Consider the following 24,968-nt stretch of genomic DNA (forward strand, 5'->3'; position numbering starts at 1 on the left):
AAAATTTGATGTAAAATTTTTAGCTTTTTCAGAAATGGCTATCATTGATTCCCCATGAAGTCTAAATATTTTCTTCATAAAAATATTAGCTAGATGAATAGCTTTGAATGATAATTACACTAGGATAAAATGAGTTGACTTACTTAACCTATCAACTACAACCATGATAAAATCATGTTATCTTCCAGTTTTAGGTTGCCCTGTAGTAAAATATAAGGAAATAATTTCCGAATTCCACTCAAGAATAAATAAGGGATTTAATATCCTAGTAGGATGTTGATGTTCCATGTTAACATTTTGACAATGTAGACATTTTTTCAAATACTCAACCACTTCTTCTTTCATCCATGTCCAACGAAACTCTCTCCCTAATGTTGCGATAAGTTTTTTATAACTTGGATGCGCTGAAGAAGGTATTTTATGATACTCTTATAGGATCAATTGTTAAATTTTATGCACATTTGGAATATAAATTATGTTTTCGAAAGTCCACAGGCCACCACTATTTAGAGAAAATTTCATGCTTATGTTGGGCCAATTTCATTTATCAAATTTACATGTATTTGTTTGCATTCTTCACCTTTTAACATTGTGATTTTGATCTATTCATTAAGGTTTGTTTTAGAATTTCTAATAGAGCACCAAAAAAACTAATTTAAACTTATGGCTAATGTATCCATTTTTTTTTTCTTTTCCCTTAATGTCCTTGATGTCGAGATAAAATTGACTAAGAAAATCAAACTAGATTGCTTGCCTTACGTTTAAATCTGGCTGACTAAAGAAATGTTTTAGGCTGATATGATCAATTACTAATGTGAATCTCTTTCCCAAAAGGTAACTTTGCGACATTTTTAGAACATGAATTACTACAACTAACTTGAGGTCATACGTACCATAATTATTTTTATTCTTCTTTAGCTTCCTAGAATCATAAGGTATAACATGGTCATATTGCATTAACACTCCACCTAATCATTCCAGGAAAGCATATGTGCACATTATAAAATATTTATTGGGATCAACAATATTAATTATAGGAGCTACAGTTAGCAAATATTTCAACCAATCAATGCTTTCTTGAAATGTTTGGGTCCAGATAAATTTTACTCCTTTATTTTATAAGGATATGCGAGAGCAATCCAGGTTGAAGAAACCTTCAATTAACCTATGGTGATAACCTGTAATTACCATAATGGATTTGATTTCATATACATCTTTAGGTGTGATCCAATTAAGTATTCCTTTGACCTTTTTAGGGTCTACTGCAATCCCTTAGAGAATAGATTGCCCCAAATAATGAATTTGATCCTTATAAAAATAATACTTACTAAATTTGGCATATAGTTGATGCTCTATAAGTGTTTTTAGTACTATCCTTAAGTGTTTTTCATGCTCTTTTGTGGTCTTGGAAAAAAAAAATGTCATCAACGAAAATCAACACAAATTTAACTAAGTACTAGCTAAAAACATTGTTCATTAGACACAAATGTAGCTGGGGAATTTGTGAGTCTTGAAGGAATAATAATGAACTCATAATGGCCATATTTGGTTCCAAAGGAAATATGATGTATATCCTCGTCTTTAATTCTTATTTGGTGGTAACTACTTCCCCCCATACCTTATCAAATAGATCATCAATTCTAGGTAATGCGTATTTGTTCTTGATTTTCAACTTGTTCAGTTGTCTATAATACATAATATAAGACTACCATCCTTCTTAATTACAAAACGTTTTGGTGCTCCCCAAGGTTAAACACTTAGTTGAATATATCGTGTATCCAATAATTTCTAAAGTTGTGTATTTAACCCAGTCAACTTTGGTACACCCATCCTATAAGGTGCCCTTGACACTGGTGTTTCCATAGGTACTAATTCAATGGTAAAATCAGTGTCCCTTTTTGGTGGAAACCCACATACAAAAGAGCATCCTTGAATTCTTCACCATTGCAAGGTAATCCAAAGCATTTTCTTTATTTTCCTATGTTTAACATTCCGCCTATATTCCATATAGTTTACACCCCTTCTTTGAACATAATTTTAATTGGAAGGCTGATATCTATCTTGTTGAAATTGGTTTGGGTATACCTCTAATGACATGTACTACTCCGTCATCTTTGGTACAAGTACTAGTCTTTTCTAGGTATTTAATGACAACTCTATGATTTTCTAGTCAATCCATACCAAATAACACATCATATAATCATAGAGGTATGATGTTAAAATTTGTATCTATTTTCAACCCATCTAAATTAAGAGGACAATCCTTAATAAAATTAGAAATCTTCCTTTTTTTCTAGTTGCTAGCTATACCACCTAATAATTTTTATGTTTTTTCATATTCAACTTATATTTTTGCGCAATATTTGGACTAAAATAACTTAAAATAGCTCATATATCTATTAGAATTGGCATGAATTGGTTCATAACAATACCTTCTATCTCGAACATATTGGATTGATGACCAATTTGTTGATCTTCGAAAAGTACCTTAATCCTAGGAATACTCCCATCCACATCATTGATCATGGAAGCTTCTTGAACATTTCGTAAATTTTGATTAGAATTAACATTATATGGGAAATTTCAAAGTAGATGATGCTTCCCATAGCCCCAACACTTCAAGGTTTCCCTTGCCTTCTCATTTTCTCTTTTTCCATTTAGATCAATTTGCTTGGAACCTATTTGTGATTGAATCTTCTCCTAGTTTTATTATTCCTATTGAAATTTTTGTTCTGATGTTTCCTAACAAAATTATTAAAAGAGGAATATTTGAAGCATTTCTTCCCTTGCAAGAAATAGTACAAAATGGCTAATTAGTTACTAAAAAAACAACTAAAATTTCCATATAAATGACCATTTTTCAGTCGATGACCAATGGTAGTTAATTTACAGTATCTTATAACGCAACCAACTTTTAATCATTTTTAGCTTAGTTATTAATTGGTTATCAATTTTATCATTTAGTACTACATTTAGTCATAAATTGAGTTATTAATTTAGTCATTAATTGCCACAATTAATGACCAAATATACAACAAAATATATTACTACATGATCACCCAAGAAAATCAATTAATGACAAAAGAAATATGACCAAATTATTGGTCGTGTTATAAGATATTTTTATATAAACTACTAATAGTCATATCTATATGTAAATTTTAGTCATTGCTTGAAGCCAATTAATGACCAAATAAATATGACTAAATTTCAATGATGTTATAAGATACTATAAATTAGATACTAATAGTTGTATATATACAAAATTTAGTCATCATTTGTAATCACAAATTTATCACTTGCAGTAGTCATTAATCTTTTTCTGGTAGTTTCATATTCGTTATATAAACCATTGATTTAGTAGCTTATATTCGATTCACTTATTTTCATTAATAATCATTACAAAAGACTAATTTAGTCCTGTATTCATTTTATTTTTGTTCTCATTAATCAATGTAAACTACCAATTTGGTAGTTTTAGAGTGATTTTATGTTATCATTAGTAATCAACATATATTAATTAGTATGATTTTGCCACTAAATTAAAAAAAATGCCATACAATGTGCATGTTCATCTAATATGAAAACACAAAGTTACATATGTTAATTGTAATACTAAATAATATAAAGTGCAACTATAAATAATTTCAACCGCAAATTATATTATATAAAATGTGAAGTATTACAATATGAGTTGCCAACTTACCATAGTTGTATGACAATTTATACATGAAATATTGTTTCATCACTTCAAAACATTATCACTGTGTTGTCAAGGCATTGCTAGAGGATTCACCAACTCTGGATACTTGACCATTAGTCTCTATGTGTGTGTCTTATGTGGGATATTGGCTCTAAGAGTATCATTAGACCAATTTTCTTCTCTCTCCCTTTTCGCATTTGTTGCTCCAGTGTTATTGTTCTCCTCTTTCTTCAATTCATGTTTCTTACCATCGGTACTCATCAGTTCCTCTCTTTAAAACAAAAGAAGATACAATGCAAAGTATAAGACATGAAAGACGATGAATAATGGAATATAAAACAAAGTAGACTATACAATATTCATATGACATATACCTCAACATCGATAACGTCAACGCCACTTTTCCCCATAAAAGTAAAAAAATCGAACATGTTTACTTCACTTGGGTGATAGTGGCCACTATGTGGCTAGATGACCTATATAAAAAAATAAAATAAAACATCACCATAGGAAATAACATCTTAATAACTTAGTATTTAACCTTTGCAGAAATCTTAAGTACAATCATGCCAACTTACATGCTAAAAAACTCAGGATGTGGATAGTTTGTAAAAACAAATAATCTAAGGTGTGATGTCTAATCCTTGTTTTTTTATTCGCAAAAACATTTCATTCTCTAACACATGAACTTGGTCAAGTATGTATAACTTGTGCTAAAATAACAACATGAAAGTAAACTTTTCTAATAGTCATGAAAATTTTTTAACACAAAACAACGAAAATGATTTCAATTAATATCGTGTAATACTAATCTCATCTTCAAGCTTTGTATGTTGTTTAAATGGACATGATACCAAGTATTTTCAATTTCATAGTTAAAAGACAAAATAAAATCGAAGGAAACATTTAAAATACAATCAAATAAAAAAGAGAGGATATCATGGAATGGACATTGCAATTATAAAAAATGTTTACTTGTCCATCAGTGTCTTATCTAGCATTCCTAAAACATTTGTTTTCCCAAAATAACCATGAGGTGAAAGAATCACAACATCAAACACCATTTTAATCCCTACTAGAAACATTTCCAAAGTTTATGGCTCAAGTGCCTCAACTCCTCTTGTATTGGAAAACCATATGATGTACAGAGTGAACTGCCATAAGATCTTTTTTTTAGAAAATCCTTCACCATTGAATTTGGAGACAGCACTTTCACAATCATCTATTTAACATCAATAAGCAATCCTTTATTCATGAAATTGATATGATGATATAAATTTAAAACAACATACAAAAAACTGTGTAAAAGATTAGCAAATGAATTTCAAAACAAGGAGATTAGAAAATGAATTCATACTATGTTACTAATGGCTAATGAATTTCAAAAGAAGCAGATTAGAAAATGAATTCATATTGTTTTGCAAAGGCATTGTTCTCTTGCTTCTTCAATTATTGCTTATTGCCATCAATATTAAGTTCCACTTTTGAGAATGAAAGAAGATACAATGCAAACTATAATATGTGAAAGACAATGAAAACTGGAATATAATCTAAAGTAGACTATATATATTTTATAAAAGAAAATTGTCAAGAAAATTATAAAGATAAACATAGTCAACAAATTAATAAAAATCTCATTTATATGTTGACTCCCATATAGCCTTTCATTTAAAAACATCCAAAATTATCCTTATAGATTATTTGTCTACTCAAAAATAAAAAATAAAAAAATGTAGTGTTATATTCATTAAGAGTTTCCAATTTTGGGCTAAATTCCACATAAATTATCCAAAAAGTGCTTCCCCTAATTTATTACTGTGTTGCCACATTTAGGGGCCGATTTTTTCCATGATATGTATCTTGTTGTCCTCATATGTAGAGCATGGTGGTAGTTATATAGGTTGTATTTGTACATAAATGAACAAAAATGCCAAAAATGCTTGAAATTAACTAACTTGTAAGGTATTTTTCCTATCATTAAAAATTTTAAGTGGTTTTATTTCTTATTATTTTTCTCTCTTTTTATAAACAAAGGCATAATCAACAATTAGGGGGATTGGAAAAATCCCTATAGTTTGGAGGGAGAAATATGTGCTTTGGAAATATTTATAATAGTTTTTGAGGCATTTATAAGTTGTTTTGGTTTAAATTTCTAATCGTGAAATATTGGTGGGAGACGAGGTTCCTACTACTTAGTTGTTGATCAATGCATTCCCTCCTATCTTATAGGTTTTCTTATCTTAGCTTGCTTGGAAAGAATGTGTTGGATTGTTAGTAATATTTTCTTAAGTCTTATTTTTCCTAAATTTTCACATAATGAAAAGGCGTATATTTCAAATAAACTTCCTGAATATGAATTTAAAAGCAATAAAAATAAACTATTTGTTAAACATACATCTGCCTTATTATATTCTCCTTTATCATAATTGGAGCTTTTAGTCTGGAATGCTAAAGTCCTACCCAGTAAATCTCCCGATTGAAATTTGTGATTTATCACTGATCGGGGAAATCCAAAAACACGCTTGAAAGAATCATTAAGTGTATGGCCGATGCGACGGGTAATTATGACATTTATTTTCCATAATTGGCGGCTATGCCGGTTATTAATTTGACAAGTTAAGGGTGAATCCTTCGAGGATTTCACCCGTGGTAATTCTTTATTACATCTATTTTATCATATATGAATTGCATTAACTCTTTTCACTTCAATATTAGCTTTCAACAACAATATCTCTCTATTATGTTTTCAATTGTCTTTGCATAATTGCTCTGAACTCATGAATCCAGAGAAGATGGGAAAGAAATCAAAGAAAGCCAAAGCCCCTGCCGCAGTTAAAGAACCAGAGCTCAATAAGAAGGGATTAATATTAGATATGACATGCCTCAGGCTAGGAAACACAAGTTGGGAGAGTATATATAACTTAATAGAAGCAGAAGACCCTAAAGAACTGGAAGAAGAAGCTACGTCTGATTCCAAAAAAACAAATTAGAAGGAACTCTGAGAGAGTTGGCCTGTTCATACTTACACAGAATAGCAGAATGAGCCAAAGTTTTGCTATATACTGATGTGGTTAGCTAGGTTGTGGAAAAAATTCCAACCACAGACCAAACATTTTCCATGGCCGATGGAAAAATATTCGGGTCATTCAAGCCAGAGGATCTCAGAAAAATGTATCATCTACCTCAGCCAGAAAAGCAATACAAGAAGGCATTTCTGGAAGCATTCAAAAAAGAAAATGACATCAAGTTGGACCCGATCAGACACTAGAGGCATTTCCCGAATAAACATAAGAACGCGCCACTGGGTATGTATTCTGTTGATTCATTAGCCTCTCCTTATTGCTATGTTGGCGCTATGATGTGTAGACTGTGGGGAATCCATGATTCTTCCAAGTTCTCTATAGATATTGTCCCATTAATGGAAGCTGCAATTCATGGTTATGTTATGGATTGGGAAAATATTCTCTCTGATAGAATAGCCACCGAGATACTGGAATATAGAAGAAAGAGGTTTGCAGCTACCCGGGTCATTCCTCCTTTTTACTATAGTTCCTATATTCTTGACATCATCTTTTAAAATTCTGAATTCCCCATTCTCAGATGGAATTGGACTTCTCAGGATCCCAATCCGGTCCATATCTATCACAAAGAGCTATGGAAGGCCCATTATAAGAATCATTTGTATAGAATTTGTAATGGTTTTGTTCTGTCTATTTATTATTCTATATTCAATAAGCCTCCCTTGAGGATATCTGAGGAAGCAACAATTGACCTAACAGTAGTAGGAAGTTGGTTTGGAGAAGAAAAATTCATCTATGTAAGACTTTTTGGTAGCCTCAATGATCCTCATGTTCTTCCTCTATATGTTCCCGATAAATTATTGACCCGAGAATTAGCATATTAGAAAACAGTTGCAGGAATGTCAAAGTCTCTTAGGGATTCCAAGGAAGACATGTAGCCTAAATTTCCCCATCGGTGTGGTGTTTTCACCTTGCATGGTTATAAACATGCAGAGAAAGAGGCCAAGAAAATACAAATGCTAAATCTTGCAACTATTCTAAGGCAATATGACCATAAAAATATTGCCTATAATGCTACTTCTCAGGCTAAGCTCACCAGATTTGATCATGAAGAATATATCTTTGATGACTTGTTTTCTTCAGCGGAACTATTTTTCCAGGTTAAAGGATTGGCTGCAGCTAAATTGGGAACAAAAGGATTAGAAAAATTCAATAGGCTTAGGGCCTAGAAATTGGAAACCCTACTTTGGATTTGTTAGCTACAACCTCAACAGTTGAACCACAAGGCCAGAGTGAACAAGAAATTGTTAAGAATACTCCTGAAGTGGAAAAAGTTCTTGAAAAGGAGAAGACACCAGAACAGGAGCAGAGGCAAGAGCCAGGTAGTGGACCCCTTGATTCACACATCTATGTTGACCCTAAACTAATCAAGGAATGGAAACAATTTAATTCTATCATTAGTAATACTGAGGAGAGGAAAAACGATCGGCCTCGAGAACCCAAAACCTGCTATCCCATGGCTCCCGCGGTGGTTTCAATCTCCAGTCTGTGTGAGGGTTGCAGGAACCCTGAAATTTATGTGACGGATTCGACCTCGGCCCCCTCTTTTTCTTTTTCCGCAGCGGTAGAAAATGTGGCCATTACTTCTAGGCAGTTCTGGAACGGAAAAACGGCGGCGAAGCAGAGAGAGCACGAATCCATGGTGGAGCTATTCAACGGCTTCCGCAGTATGGTAGATCTAAGACGGGTCTTGGAATTTCTGGGGAGTTTGAAGAGAAACACGGATCTGTTAGGGTTAGACCCCATAACGGATTCAGAGCCAAGGGCGACAGGGAGCGAAAGGAATGTAGATGGAGACGAGGCCCTGAATGAACACGCTTTCTGGGTTATAACGAGCATACTCCGCCCTACACTCACAGCTGGAACAGAGCTTGGGCTCAGAACACAAATTGGGGGCCGATTTTTGTCAGAAATCGGCATGATATACACAGGATCTGACAGCTTAGTGTTAGGCGAAGGGCCGCATGGGGCAGATACGCTTCTGTACTCATTGGCATGGACGGATCCCTGTAGATCCAGACCGGATCTCCCAAATACGAGCACGATGCAAGTCCATCAGGAGCTCAGGCAGCTGATCGACGGCTATATGCAGCGATCCAACAGAGGTTTGGCCGATCGCGTCAAGCAAAAGGAAGAAGGCATCAATAGAAGCTCAGATCTGGAAGACCGCCGACAGCCAGATCACAAGGCAACCACCAACGCCACCGTTTCTGGCAGAGAAGGAACTCTGCGAAATTGCAGACATCAGGTAACAAAAACTTGTTTTCAGATTTTAATTAAAACCCCAGAGTTGAAATTTTCTTTAGTACCCCTTCTTGCGCTGGAAAATCAACCAGCAGAAGGAGCCAGGCAAAAAACAAAGGGAGCAATAAAAGAATCCGATCATGAAACGTTTCAAATCTTCATCAGAACCCTGTCTGGGAACACAATCTGCAAGCAAATAAGTACAGGGATGCTGATAAAAAACTTAAAGGATGAAATCCAAGAATTAGCAGGAATACCAGCAAGACTGCTGAGCTTGGTATATGCAGGACACATTTTACAGGAAAAATTATCAGTGCAGCATTATGGAATAAAAAGGGATACAACAATATATCTGAGCATGAGGCTGAGAGGAGGAAGCTCTGGAGCTAGCTCAAAGGGCACAGCCTTTCGTGATGCAGTCAAGGGGAAAGGAAAAATGCAGAACAAAACTGTGTCACCACCAGAGCAACCAGGTCCACACATAGTAGAACAAAACCTGGAATACACAGTGCTCAATGTCACTATACCAACGGTAAATGCACTCTACTCTGACTTCTCTAAAAATTCTGTCATATGTAGATTTAATGGCTTTTGGCCAAAAGCCGATGCTTTACATCAATGGATTTATTCCAGCTGGACACCAGAATGTAATATATACCTATGTTCAAAAGGTTTTTTCATTGTAACTTTCCACACAGAGGAAGAAAGGGATAGCATCATCAAAGAGGGACCTTGGTTCTGGGGTAATGCAGGCCTCTTTGTTACCCCTTGGTTCGCGGATTTCGACGCAAACACGATGAAAATCTCATCAACGCCTGTTTGGGTAAGGCTTCACAACCTCCCATTACACTTCTGGAACAATCCAGTATTATCCGCCATAGGGAAATCCTTGGGGAAATTCCTAAAAATTGACGAAGATAGAGATAGCAGAGGAATTTACACTTTTGCTAGAATTTGCGTCGAAGTGGATTTGAGTCAGGGGTTGCCTGATCGAATCTCCTTAATCTACAACAATTCGGAGTGGATTCAACCACTGGACTATGAAAACACGGCATTCAGATGCCGCAGTTGCAGACAAACAGGACACCTCCAAAATACATGCCCACTGGCCAGAAAGAATTCAAAAGGAAACAAGAAACAGCAAAAAAAGCCAAATGGGTGGCAGCATACAGAACCGTTGGAAGAAGAGGACACTCAGCCAGAAAACACAGTGAACCAAGAGGAACCGGACATAAATATGGAACAGAAGGGCACACAGGAAGACAAAGTACCAGACCCTCAAGGGGAGGACCATTTTCAGCAGCAGCAAACTCCACAGTTGGAGTTTAGTGGCAATAAAAGAACTCATGGATCTGAAGGATCAGATTCTGACAAAGAACCTCCACAGAACACACAAGAGAATCAGCAGACCATCATTGTTCCTCCATCTGACTCACAGGGTTGGCGAAGGGTGGAGAAGAAGAAGGGCAGAAAAGTATAGGCTTGATGTTTTTAAATTATTCTTTATTTTTATAATGTACTTTGTCCAATACATGGACAACTATCTGCATATGCTCTAAGCATCTACAAAATGTAATTTATCTCATATATGAATATAAATTACGACTTTTTTCTACGTGAAAAAAAAAATCATTAGTAATACTGAGAATATCCCAGGATTCACTACACCAGAGGTGTCTACGGCACAAAAAAATCAGTCAACACAGTTTCGATTGAAGGAACAAGTGGCCCACCCAAGAGTCACAAGGACATAGAAATAATTCTTGAGCATCCCTCTAATGAAATTGTTTTGCATGTGGAAGAAATACCACCACTAGATATCTTCTATAGCCCTAAGCATAGGGTTGTAGTCAAAAGGAAAAGGAAAAAGAGGAAAATTGATCACTCTCGTCCTTTGACTCCTCAAATGTAAATGATGAATGTGGTGTGGAGGGAGAAAGTAAATCCTTCTGAAGATCTAACCAAACTTTCTCAATATACTGAAGCATATACAACAGCAACAATGGATAAGGCATCGGAGGTCAATAACTTACTGAAAGAAAAGGACCAAGCAATCAGTCTGCTAGAGGAATAGCCATAGGAAAAAAAATAGAAGGTAGAACAACTGGAACATCAGTTAGCAGCACAAAAACAACTTAATAAGCAATTAAATGATCAATTGGTCAAAGGAAAGCAAAGAGTTGATGAGCAAGCTATTCATAAGCAATGGGAATTGTCTCAAGCATTGAGCAAATTATAGCTATTAAATGAACAAATGAGGAAATCAAAAGAAGAGAAAATCGCTCAAATGACAGTTCAGATAGAGCGATTCAAGGAATATCCTCAAGTAGGAGAATTTAAAACTGAGGCCCTAGAAATTACCAGGGCATTGTCTCAACAATTGAACCTACTATGTTACAATATTTCATTGGAAGTTCCTCTATGCGATATCACAGCATCCATGATTGAAAAATCAATGGATGCGAGACTAGAGTTGGAACAAACGGATGAAAAATTAACAAATTTTCTGTCTTGGCAAGATTCGAAAGAGGGAAAAACTGCTAATCTCCCACGAATCCAAGAATCGCATAAGGAAATTCTATTTACTGAATGGGAGTCTTAGCTAATGAAGGCCGAGAGAGCAACATCCAGATGCAGATCAGCAACAAGTAACCTGGTTGAATTAATCAACAACAGTCTATATTTATCAAATTTAATAACAGAATCTTCTCCAGGAAAACTCCCACAAATAAAATCATTAGAACAACAGTGGAAATAGGAGCTTGAACAAAGGGAAAAACTGATTGCAGGCATTCACAGCTTAACATGGGAAACCTTTTGGTTCTTCCATTAGAAACCTCATAGTCAGGAAATAGTGATGAAATGTCTCACTGATGCGATTAGCCACATGATCCCTGAGCTTAACGATGCCACATACACAACTTAGTTACACTCATGTATCAGTCATCCGCCAGAAGTTGAGCTGATGCTTGCCATTTGTTAGCTCTAATCACAAGATGATCAGCCAATACAGTGAACCATTTTTGACTGACTACAACATTCCTATTTCAAGATGATTTCAACATTTTTGTGTTTTGGTTATACCAACGCATAGAATATTTCTTTCATAGTATTTTATTTTTATAGTATTTATAGACCCTTTCATGTTTTTAAAAAGGGTCCTCAATTTTTTGTATTAGGACTCGGATCGGAAGTTGCACTACTATGCTTTCAATATATTTATTTTTGTAAAAGATTGGACCAAAATTCTGAGTTTTGATACAGAAGGCTTTTATGTGATATGCACTATTGCTTCCTATGAAAGTTTTCTCAAATTAGAAGGCAAGATTTGAATGTGATTTATATCGGAGGAGACCCAAATTCATACGGTACTACTATCTATGTTTTTGCTTTATGTTTCTGTGTCAATCAAGCATTTATTAAAACTTTTCTATTATTGATGTGTATATGTTTCTACAACAATTCTTTAGTTTTTCACTATTGAATGCTTCTCAAATTGTCATCTTTCATATGTATATATGTCAGTAATATATTATGGTTAGTGAAATAATGTTTTAATTATTTCTTTGTGCAACTACTTGAACAAAGTAATTATCATATGAATAAATATTTTTATTTATGAGTAAGTCATCTTCATGTTTACTTGTCAATAAGAACAACCAAGAATTGCACTAAGAGGAAGAATTCCCGAGATAGATTAATTACTTTTATATTTTTGCATTTTACGATAAAACACTTATCATTTCTGTTAAATATTATAAACCAATCACCCATCTAACCATATATCATTGGTCAATTGGTCCCATTATATCAAGTTGGAGCCACCACAACAAACGGAAAAGGAGTTGCTTTAAGGTCTGGACCGGGTGGTTTTCCCCAATGTTGATGCAATGATTTTCAAGGCATCAACATTTTTGGTGCTAGAAGGAGGGCATGAACTGTGAATGGTGAGCAGATCCAAACCTATAGCCCATTCTAAGAGTAATTCTCCCTCCACCTCACCTCCGACTTCTCCCTCGCACGCTAAATCTCCAGTTTCTAAGTGAGAAGTTGAGAAAACAACAACCAATGCTGAGACCCAAAACATCTCAGAAAAATCCACTCTTAAATCTCCTGAATTTCGCTCTCTGATTCATAAACTTCAAGGATTCTCAATATCACCACAGAAATTTGAAATATCCCAAGGCAGTGTGACTTCGCAATTCATTCCTTCCCATCCTTTTACCAGAATGCAGAGTGAAAATCTTGGTATTGAACCTAATGAATTCTCGCTGCCTAAAAGAAAAAGAGCAAGGAAGACACATGAAGGGTTTGATAGTGAGACTCTTTCATCATCATCATCCATTTCATCTTCTCCATTGCAAAATCAACCATCCACTCCCCCATTCGATATTTTCGTTCAACAGGGTAGTGGAATTTCAACATCTTCTTCTCAACCACTTGTAACCTCATCTGCACTATCATCCATTAGTAGCTCAACAATGGCATAGAGGCTATGGAACAATCCTGGTGCAGTCACAATGCCTGCACCTTTGAACCCATTGCCAGAACATCCTAAGAAATGGTTGCCAAAATTCAACCCAAATGTAGTCATACAAACAAATGAACACATAAACAACTTTATGTTGTCAGTCAATTTAAAGGGAGTTACTGAAGAGGATGTGGTTGTTAGAATTTTCCCATATACCTTGCAAGGAGCAGTTGGGTCTTGGTACTTTTCTTTACCATCAGGATCCATTACTAGTTGGAATATTTTTCGAGAGCAGTTCTTGACTAAATTTGGTGATGATAGGTCCACAACAACATTAATTAATGACCTCTCAAATATTAAAACAGAATCGAAATAGCCTATAAAAGAGTTCAATTCACGATTTAACAAACTCTTAAATAAGATTCCTACTACATCAAAACCTAGTGAAGAGGTCTGAAGTGAATGGTACATATCAGCGTTACCTTCAAACATAGTAATCTTTGTTGATAGAGCTGTAAAGCCTACTTTAGCAGAGAATATGAAAGAAGCAATTTCTGTCGAAAAATGTATCATCGCCTTAGAAAAGAAAGCTTCTCTTGAAGAACTAAAATCCAAAAAAGTTACCTTCAAAGATGATTCAAAGAAGAAAATGGCTAAAGATCCATATGATATGGAAGGTCTCCAAAAAGTTCTAAAAACTATGTCAAATGAAATGGTAGAAATCAAGAAACAAGTAGCTGAGACCTCTACTAAGATGCCATTTAGAAACTTTAAGAAACTATAATCAAAACCAGCTAATGTTATATCTAATGCAGAATCATATCCCGAGAATGATGAAGAGGAAGATACAGTCTTATCATCTGACGAAACTGAGGAAGAAGAAGTTGTAGAATGTCATGGTATGTGGGACTTCATTTTGCCCAATTCAGATACTGAAAATGAACAGGAAGCTTTTCCAGTAAGTACCAGAAGTAGAGGAACACCTGAACCTGTTCAACCAACTAAAAAGAAGAAGAATATGGGTCCTACTACTAAAGAAAGAGTTCCCATGAAGAAGTCTACAGCAGTGCCTACTCAAAATTAGCCATCATCTTCCAATCCACTTTCATCGTCTAAGACATTAGTAGTTGCCGACTCTATGGATTACAACATCATCAAAGACATGAAGAAAACTAGAGAAAATATCTCTATATTTGAGCTTAGTAAACTCAAACATCAACAGAAATTGCTGCTCAAAGAATTAAATGTGGTACCTTCTTCTCCTCTTCCAAATGTTGTATTGTCCAAAGAAGCTAATGAAATAGGTAAGCCACTAGCTCATAATGTAGAAGCTATTGATGTTGTCCTAATCGGAGATAGATCTAATTCCCACACTCCTCCTTTTCTCTTGACCTACGAAATTTATAATAGAAATTTGCATAATTGTTTGATAGACTCAGGGGCTTCATCAAATATAATGCCAGCTTTGGTTTGTTTTAAACTAAATATAGAACCCCAAAAGTCTGCAGTGCATATTGTCCAGTTGGATAGAACTAAGGTCGAAGTATTGGGGGAAATCAATTCAGTTACCATTAGGTTATCACCTGATCCAGGAGTAGTTCAGAGAATTGATATATTAATTTCTTATATTCCTGAGTTTTATGGTTTGATTCTAAGCTGAGATTGGTCTGAGAAAATTCATGGCTACATTTCTACTGATTGATCTCACATGTGGCTTCCCTATAAAGGGAAGCCAAATCAGATCAAGATTGATCAGGAGAAGCATATGACTCATACTATAATAGAATTTGAGCAAAAAAATCAGCCCATAACATTCAACAATAACATCCTTGGTAACTGCTCATCTGAATCATTCTTTGGTAATTTTCGTGCTCAATTATCACCGTTCTTAATTAATAGTTTCACATCTCAAATAGAAATTTTTTTCTAAAAAGATGCATCAAGGCGTGTCAAAATTACAAAGGAAATTGTAAATAAAACTGTAGATAAACCTGTGTTTTGGTCTTTATATTTTGATGGGTCAAAATCTAATGATGGTGCAGGAGCAGGATGTATTTTAGTTAGTCCTGAAGGAGAAAAGACTATGCTATCTTGCAGATTAGAATTTGAGTGTACAAATAATACTGCTAAATATGAAGCCTTGATTCAAGGACTTTACAAAGCAATAGGCCTTAAGGTGCAATATTTGAAAGTGTTCGGTGACTCTAAAATTGTTATAAAGCAAGTCAGGAATACTATACATTGCCTTTCTAGTCACCTTAAACATTATCAATCCTTGGTACAAGACCTTGTATCTCACTTTCTAGCATTTAATATTTCTCCCATTCCTAGATCTCAGAATGCAGCGGCAGATTTACTAGCCAATGTTGCTTCTAAACTCCTTCCATCTAAGGATTACAATCCTGATAGATTTTTAGTAGAATTAATTTTTAGACCATCAGTTCCTGATAATTTCACTAACTGGTGAGTATTCAATCATGACGACAACATTTTAAATTTATTAACTTCTGATAAGTCCTATAATGAACAAATTATTGATGAAAGCGAGCATGATCTTCAAATGAAGCAAAAACTTGAGGAAAATTATATACCTAAACCAGTGGTCAAGCTTGAAGACCTTTATGACATCAAAGATAGGTTTAAACAGGTTACTAATTCAAAACTTCAAAGTTCTACTTTAATATTTGAATTAATAAATCTTGGCATTGAGGCCAAACCGCAAAATATCAATCTGGGATTAGGACTTACTTAAGAAGAAAGATTTGCATTTATCATATTATTGAATAGATATAAAAATGTCTTCGCTTGGAATTATGATGACTTGAAAACATATGTTACTTCTATCATTCAGCATACAATTCCAATGATATCTGAAGAGAAACTAGTACAACAAAAATTAAGGAAAATTCATCCGAACCTAGAAAGTCAGATAAAAGTGGAGTTAAACAAACTCTTGAAGGCTAAGATAATTTTTCCTGTTAGACATTCAAAGTGGGCTTCTAACTTAGTGCCTATTAGGAAGAAAAATGGAGACATTAGAATTTGTATTGGTTTCAGAAATCTTAATAAGGTTAGTAAAAAAAATAACTTCCCACTACCAACAATGGAGCAAACTCTTCATTCAGTAGCTGGTTATGAATTAATGTCTTTCTTAGAATGTTTTTCTGGGTATAACCAAATATTAGTACACCCCGATGACGGACTCAAGACTACTTTTAGGACTAAGTGGAGAACATATGCCTACAAAAAAATGCCTTTCGGATTGATTAATGTTGGGGCTACATTCCAGAAAGAAATGGATATAGCATTCAAAGGTTTAATTAATAAGTCGGTTGTTGTCTATTTAGATGACATTATTGTCTTATCTAAGAAAAGAGAAAATCATTTACATGATTTGAAACAAATCTTCAAATGCTGTAAAAGGTATGGGATTTCATTGAATCCTAAGAAGTCATTTTTTTCTCTTGACCAAGGTAAACTCTTAGGATTCATTGTTTCAAAAGATGGTATTTATATCGATCCAAATAGAATGAAAGAGATTTCGGATATTCCACTTCCACATAATAGAAAAACAATGCAATCGTTTGTAGGTCAAATAAATTTTGTAAAAAGATTTGTTCCAGATTTTTCATAGATTGTTTTACCATTACAAACCATGATCAAGAAAAACTTGGTGTTTAAATGGGGGCATAAAGAAAAGGAGTCTTTTGATTCAATCAAACAAGCAATTATAAATGCTCCTGCACTAAACACTCCCAATTTTTCCAATCATTTCATTTTATACACTTTGGCATCTGATACTTCATAAGCAGTTGTGTTAACACAAATAAATGATTAGAACATGGAACCACCCATATCATTTTTTAGTTCAAATCTTCAAGGTGCTAAGCTTAATTACTCTGATGTGGAAAAGCAAGTCTTTGCTATGTTCAAATCTATTAAACACTTTAGACCCTTTCTCTTAAAGACTCATACAAAAGTAATAGTCCCTTTTTCAGTGGTAAGACAATTACTAGTCCAAAGGGAATTGGGAGAAAAGAGGGAAAACTGGGTCACGACATTACAAGAATATGATTTGGACATTAAACCAGCAAATATTGTCAAACACCAAGGTTTTTGCAGGTTTCTAGAAAGAGCTTCTAATATTCAGGAACATGAAGGTAACAACAATATTGAAGAAATCAATGAGATCAGTACCATCAATCCTGAATCCCAATATGGAGATTTGATATTTTATTTGAAAAATGGATATGCTCCTAATATTTCCTACAAAAATAAACGCGCCATTAAACTAAAAGCTAAAAACTTCGAAATTATTGATGATGTGTTATTTAGAAGGAATTATGATTTTATTTTGTTAAGATGCCTTGGAAAAACTAAGGCGCAAAAGGTCTTCCAAGAATTACATGATGGTCCAGGAGGTGGACATTTTGGAGCTGATACAACAGCTCACAAAATTACACATGCTGGGTATTATTGGCCCACCTTATTTAAACATACCCATGAATATGTAAGGAAATGAAGAATGTGTCAAACTGACAGTGGAAGACAAAGAAAACCAGCTTTTCCTTTGCAACCAATCAACATTGAGCAGCCCTTTGAACAATGGGGATTGGATATCATTGGAGAAATTACTCCTCATTCTTCCAAATAACATAGGTACATCCTTACAACCACGGTTTACTTTACTAAGTCGGTAGAAGAAATTCCTTTGAAGATAGCCAACTCTGAAGCAATCATCGAATTCATAGATCAGTTCATCATTATCAGGTTTGGTGTACCAAACGATCTTATTTTTGATAATGCATCTTATTTCTCTAGTAATTCCATACTTGAATTTGCTATCAAAAGAGGGTTCAAATTAAAGTATTATGCAGATTACTACCCTCAGGGTAAAGGTTTAGCAAAATCCACCAATCAAAATCTCATCAAAATCATTAAGAGAACTGTTGATTAGAATCAAAAGAATTGGCACAATTCTTTAGTATTTTCACTATTGGCAGATCGTATAACACAGAAGGCCTCAATAGGAACTTCTCCATTCAACTTAGTGTCTGGAAAGGAAATTTTAATACCAGCCAACTTAGCACTCCCATCAATAGCCTCAGTACAGTTTATTGGATGAAATCCCTCATCTTCTATTCAATTAAGACATAATCAAATCCTTAAATTAGAAGAAGAAAGAGAAAAAGCTAGGATTACACATGCAAAGCATCAACAGGTTGTTAAGTCCTCTTTTGGTACAACTTCCACCGGCTCAAAATTTTTACAAATTGGTGATCTTATTTTGAAATGGGACAAAGCCCATGAAGATAAAGGTAAACACACTAAATTTCAAAAAATGTTGCTAGGACCGTTTCAAATCATCGAGAAGATAGGCCCATCAACATTTATATTGCAAGATATATCAGGAAGGATAGATTCTCTTCCTGTTAACGGGCTTATCTTGAAAAAATTCTTTACTTAAGAAGGTAACCCCTTCTTATTTGTAAATATTCAACATTTTCTGAATTTGTGTGGATTTGCAGTTTTGTTTGTTTGCTATAAAATAAGGTTGGAAATATCCTTTTATTGGCCTTTACGAATTTGAAAAGTTTCTTAAGGAAAATAGTATTAATATTTACTTTTTATAGATGAAAACGTGAAAGAAAAGAAGAAATTACGAGGGAATAAGATAATAGCTAAACTCTTGAACACCATTTATTTTTGTAAAATATTTTCAAATCTAAAAAAAATATTGTAAATCATTCCAAGTTGTTAGAGCCCGAATGAGGTCATCTATAAAAAACAAAGGCCTATCCAAACTTAGCATCTTCAACTCTTACATTGTCATCCATATTCTCTTAAGGAGTAAATCATTCACCCCATCCACAAAGATTGTGATTTTTCAGAGTGTAATTATAAAATATGTTTGATATAAAATATAAGGGGTCTTATTACAAGCCTGCTTGCCATGATCATAGGGAAATAAGTAAACTAACATTACCAATACTGCATATCAAAACATGGTAATGGCTTATAATTATAAGACAAGGGGTCTCATCACGAGCCAGCTTGTTCAGTTCAATTAAAACTAGTGAATGGCATTGTCAATAGCTAGCCACTAAACCAGGACAATGGATTTTTATCTTTTAAAAATAAAAAGTAAAGAAAATACAATGAAGAAAATGTGTGAAAACATATCTTTTTGGATTTACTCTTAAAAAACTATACTCTGAAATGGATGGGATAGTGAACGATTGAATGGTTAAAAGGTAACGCTGTCGAGACTATAAACCTTTGCTGGTAGCAGAGGCTCTACCTATGACAACGGAGTCATTTTATAAGGTAAGTTAGAGAAATCTTCTTGTTTTATCCTTGTCAACCAATCAAGGCTTAAACAAACTTGGAATGTTTTATTATTCAAGATGAGAAAGAAATTGCAAAAACATTTTCTATTATTAAGGGTTCATGATTATCAACTTGTCCTTAGATTTTCTCTATACTTAACAGTTTTCAAATAAAGAAAGTTAGAATATTACCTTATTTTCCTAGAGGTAATTGTTTCTCCTAGTGAATCGCCAATTGTTGTGCTATACAACAACCCCCCCATTTCTAAATTTTTACTTAAAAACTTTAGTTGGAAATGGGTCCCTTTTTAACAAACTTAGCAAGATTAATGTTTCAATAAAATTGCTTGCGTAGCATTAACCATATAACACGTAAAAAACCTTATCAAAAGACCCAATTCAATAAAACTCATATCTAATTTTTTTTTGATAAAATATGAATTTCATTTTGAAAAAGCATCATAAGAAACTATCCGATGCGATAAAGCGAATGAAGATCATGTATCACAAAGATTAAAGGGATTCACATAAAAATTCCTCATCAAAACCTTCGATCTAATAAACGAAATCGCAATCGACAATCAAAGGTATCATATGACAAAGAGCCAAAGCACTAGTCGATTCCCCGATTGTGATTCATTAATAAGGCACATTTCAATGATAAATCATTAAGTGATTTGGTTTATATGCATTAATCTTTTAAAAATAATAAATTAAACTAGTTCCCTTAAAAGAATACCTCTGCCTTATTATAATTTTACTTTATCACAGTTGGAGTTTTCAGGGTTTTCACACTAATCTTTACCAAATGAATTCCCCGATTGCGATTATATAATGAAAAGGCTTGTATTTCAAGTAAACTTCCTGAATATGAATTTAAAAGCAATAAACTTAAACTATTCGTTAAACATACCGCTGCTTTATTATATTCTCCTTTATCGCAATCAGAGCTTTTAGTCTGAAATGCTGAAGTCCTACCCAGTAGATCTCTCGATTGCGATTTGTGATTTATCATTGATCGTTGATCGGGGAAATCCAAAAACACGCTTCAAAGAATCATTAAACGTATGGCCAATGCGATGGGTAATTATGACATTTGTTTTCCATAATTGGTAGCTATGATGGTTATTAATTTCACAAGTTAAGGGTGAATCCTTCGAGGATTTCACCCGTGGTAATTCTTAATTACATCTGGTTTATCATATATGAATTTCCTTAACTATTCTCATTTTTGTATTAGCTTTCAACAGAAATATCTCTCCGTTATGTTTTCAACTATCTGTGCAGAATTGCTTTGAACTCATGAATCCAGAGAAGATGGGAAAGAAATCTAAGAATGCCAAAGCCCCTGTCGCAGTTAAAGAACCAGAGCTCAATAAGAAGGGATTAATATCATATACGACATGCCTCGAGCTAGGAAACACAAGCTAGGAGAGTATCTATAACTTAATAGAAGTAGAAGAGCCTGAAGAACTAGAAGAAGAAGCTATACTTGATTCCAAAAAAATAAGTCAGAAGGAACTCTGAAAGAGTTGGCCTGTTCATACTTACACAGAATAGCAGTGCGAGCCAAAGTTTTGCCATATACTGATGTGGTTAGCTGGGTTGTGGAAAAAATTTCAACCACAGACCAAACATTTTCCATGGCCGATGGAAAAATATTCAAGTCATTCAAGCCAGAGGATCTTAGACAAATGTATCATCTACCTCAGCCGGAAAAGCGATACAACAAGGCATTTCTGGAAGCATTTGCAAGAGAAAATGACATCGAGCCGGTCCCGATCAGACACTAGAGGCATTTCCCAAATAAAAATAAGCACGAGCCATTAGGTATGTATTCTTTTGATTCATTAGCCTCTCCTTATTGCTATGCTGGAGCTATGATGTGTAGACTGTTGGGAATCCATGGTTCTGCCATGTTCTCTATAGATATGGTCCCATTAATGGAAGCTTCAATTCATGGTTATGTTATGGATTGGAAAAATATTCTCTCTGATAGAATAGCCACCGAGATACTGGAATATAGAAGAAAGATGTTTGCAACTACCCGGGTCATTCCTCCTTTTTACTATAGTGCCTATATTCTTGACATCATTTGTTTTAATTTTGAATTCCCTATTCTCAGATGGAAATGGACTTCTCAGAATCCCAATCCTATCCATATCTATCACAAAGAGCTATGGAAGGCCCATTATAAGAATCATTTGTATAGAATTTGTAATGGTTTTGTTCTACTTGTATATTATTCTATATTCAATAAGCCTCCCCCGAGAATATCTGAGGAAGCAAAAATTAACCTAACAGTAGTAGGAAGTTGGTTTGGAGAAGAAAAATTCATCTATGTAAGACTTTTTCGTAGCCTCACTAATCCTCATGTTCTTCCTCTGTATGTTCCTAATAAATTATTGGCCCGAGAATTAGCATATCAGATAACAATTGTGGGAATGTAAAAGACCCTTACGGATTCCAAGAAACACATGTGACCTACATTTCCCCTTTGATGTGGCATTTTCACCTTGCATGATTATAAACATGCAGAGAAAGAGGCCGAGAAAATTTAAATGCTAAATCTCGCAACTGTTCCAACGAGGCAGTATGACCCTAAAAATATTGCCTATAATGATACTTCCCAGGCTAAGCTCACCATATTTTATCATGAAGAAGATATCTTTGATGACTTGTTTTCTTCAGTGAACTATTTTTCTAGGTTAAAGGATTGGCTGCGACTAAATTGGGAACAGAATGATTAGAAAAATTCAATAGGCTTAGGGCCCAAATATTGGAAACCCTACCTTTGGATTTGTTAGCTACAACCTCAATGGTTCAACCACAAGGCCAGAGTGAACAAGGAATTGTTAATAATACTCTTGAAGTGGAAAAAGTTCCTGAAAAGGAGAAGACACTAGAACAGGAGCAGAGGCAAGAACCAGGTAGCAGACCCCTTGATTTAGACATCTATGTTGACCCTAAACTAATCAAGGAATGACAACAATTTGATTCTATCATTAGTAATACTGAGGATATCCCAGAATTCGCTACACCAGAGGTGTCTATGGCACAAAAAACAACACTCAACATAGTTCTGATTGAAGGAACAAGTGGCCCACCCAAGAGTGGCAAGGACATAGAAATAATTCTTAAGCATCCCTCTGATGAGATTGTTTTGCATGTGGAAGAAATACCACCACTAGATCTCTTCTACAACCCTAAGCATAGGGTTGTAGTCAAAAGGCAAAAGAAAAAGAGGAAAATTGATCACTCTCCTCTTTTGACTCCTCAAATGGAAATGATGAATGTGGTGTGGAGGGAGGAAGTAAATACTTCTGAAGATCTAACCAAGCTTTGTCATTATGTCGAAGCATATATAGCAGCAACAATGGATAAGGCATCGAAGGTCAATAACTTATTGAAAGAAAAGGTCCAAGCAATCAGTCTAGTAGAGGCACAGTCACAGGAAAAACAACAGAAGATATAACAACTTGAACAGCAGTTAGGAGCACAGAAACAACTTAATAAGCAGTTGAATGATCAATTGGTCAAAGAAAATAAAAGAGTTGATGAGCAAGCTATTCATAAGCAGCGGGAATTTTCTCAAGCATTGAGCAAGATATAGCTATTAAATGAACAGATGAGTAAATCAAAAGAATAGAAAATTGCTCAAATGATAGTTCAGATAGAGCGATTCAAGGAATATCCTCAAGTAGGAGAATTTAAAATTAAGGGCCTAGAAATTACCATGACATTGTATCGACAATTGAACCTACTACGTTACAATATTTCATTGGCAGTTCCTTTATGCGATATCACAACATCCATGATTGAAAAATTAGTGGATGCGAGACTAGAATTGGAACAAATGGATTAAAAACTAACAAATTTTCTGTCTTGGCAAGATTCAAAAGAGGGAAAAACTAATAATCTCTCACGAATTCAAGAATCGCATAAGGAAATTTTGTTTACTGAACGGGAGTCTCAGCTAATGAAGGTCGAGAGAGCAACATCCAGATGCAAATCAGCAACAAGTTACCTGGTTGAATTAATCAACAACAGTCTATATTTATCAAATTTAATAACGGAATGTTCTCGAGGCAAACTCCCAAAAGTAAAAGCATTAGAACAAAAATGGAAATAGGAGCTTGAACAAAGGGAAAAACTGATGGCAGGCATTCACATCTTAACATGGGAAACCTTTTGGTTCTTCCTTGTGAAACCTCATAGTCAACAAATAGCAATGAAATGTCTCACTAATGTGATTAGCCACATGATCCCTAAGCTTACTGATGCCACATACACAGCTCAGTTACACTCACGTATGAGTCATCCGCCAGGAGTCGAGTTGATGCTTGCCATTTGTCAACTCCGATCACAAGATGATCAGCCAATACAGTGAATTGTTTTTTACAAACTATAACATTCCTATTTCAAGATGATTTCCACGTTTTCGTTTTTTGGTTATATCATTGCATAGCATATTTCTTTCATAGTTTGTTATTTTTATAGTATTTATAGACCCTTTCATGTTTTTAGAAAGGGTCCTAAATTTTTTGTATTAAGACTTGGATTGGAAGTTGCACTACTATGCTTTTGATATATTTATTTTTATAAAAGACTAGACCGGAATTCTGAGTTTTGATACAGAAGGCTTTTATTTGATATGCACTATTGCTTCCTATGAAAGTTTTCTCAAATTAGAAGGCAAGATTTGAATGCGATTTACTTCAGAGGAGACCCAAATGCATATGGTGCTACTATCTATGTTTTTGCTTTATGTTTATGTATGAATAAAGCATTTATTAAAACTTTTCTATTATTGATGTGTATATGTTTCTACAACAATTCTTTAGTTTTTCACTATTGAATGCTTCTGGAACTGTCATAATTCATATATATATATATATATATATATATATATATATATATGTCAGTAATATATTATGGTTAGTGCAATAACGTTTTATTTATTACTTTATTCAACTACTTGAACAAAGTAATTATCATATGAATAAATATTTTTATTTATGAGTAAGTCATATTCATGTTTACTTGTCAATAAGAACAACCAAGAATTGCAATAAGAGGAAGAATTCCCGGGATATATTAATTACTTTTATATTTTTGCATTTTAGGATAGAACACTTATC

This window comes from Pinus tabuliformis, chromosome 5_1 (genome assembly GCF_031772625.1).
Source record: "Pinus tabuliformis cultivar Carrire ecotype Pingquan chromosome 5_1, CPIR1, whole genome shotgun sequence".
Taxonomy (NCBI): Eukaryota; Viridiplantae; Streptophyta; class Pinopsida; order Pinales; family Pinaceae; genus Pinus; species Pinus tabuliformis.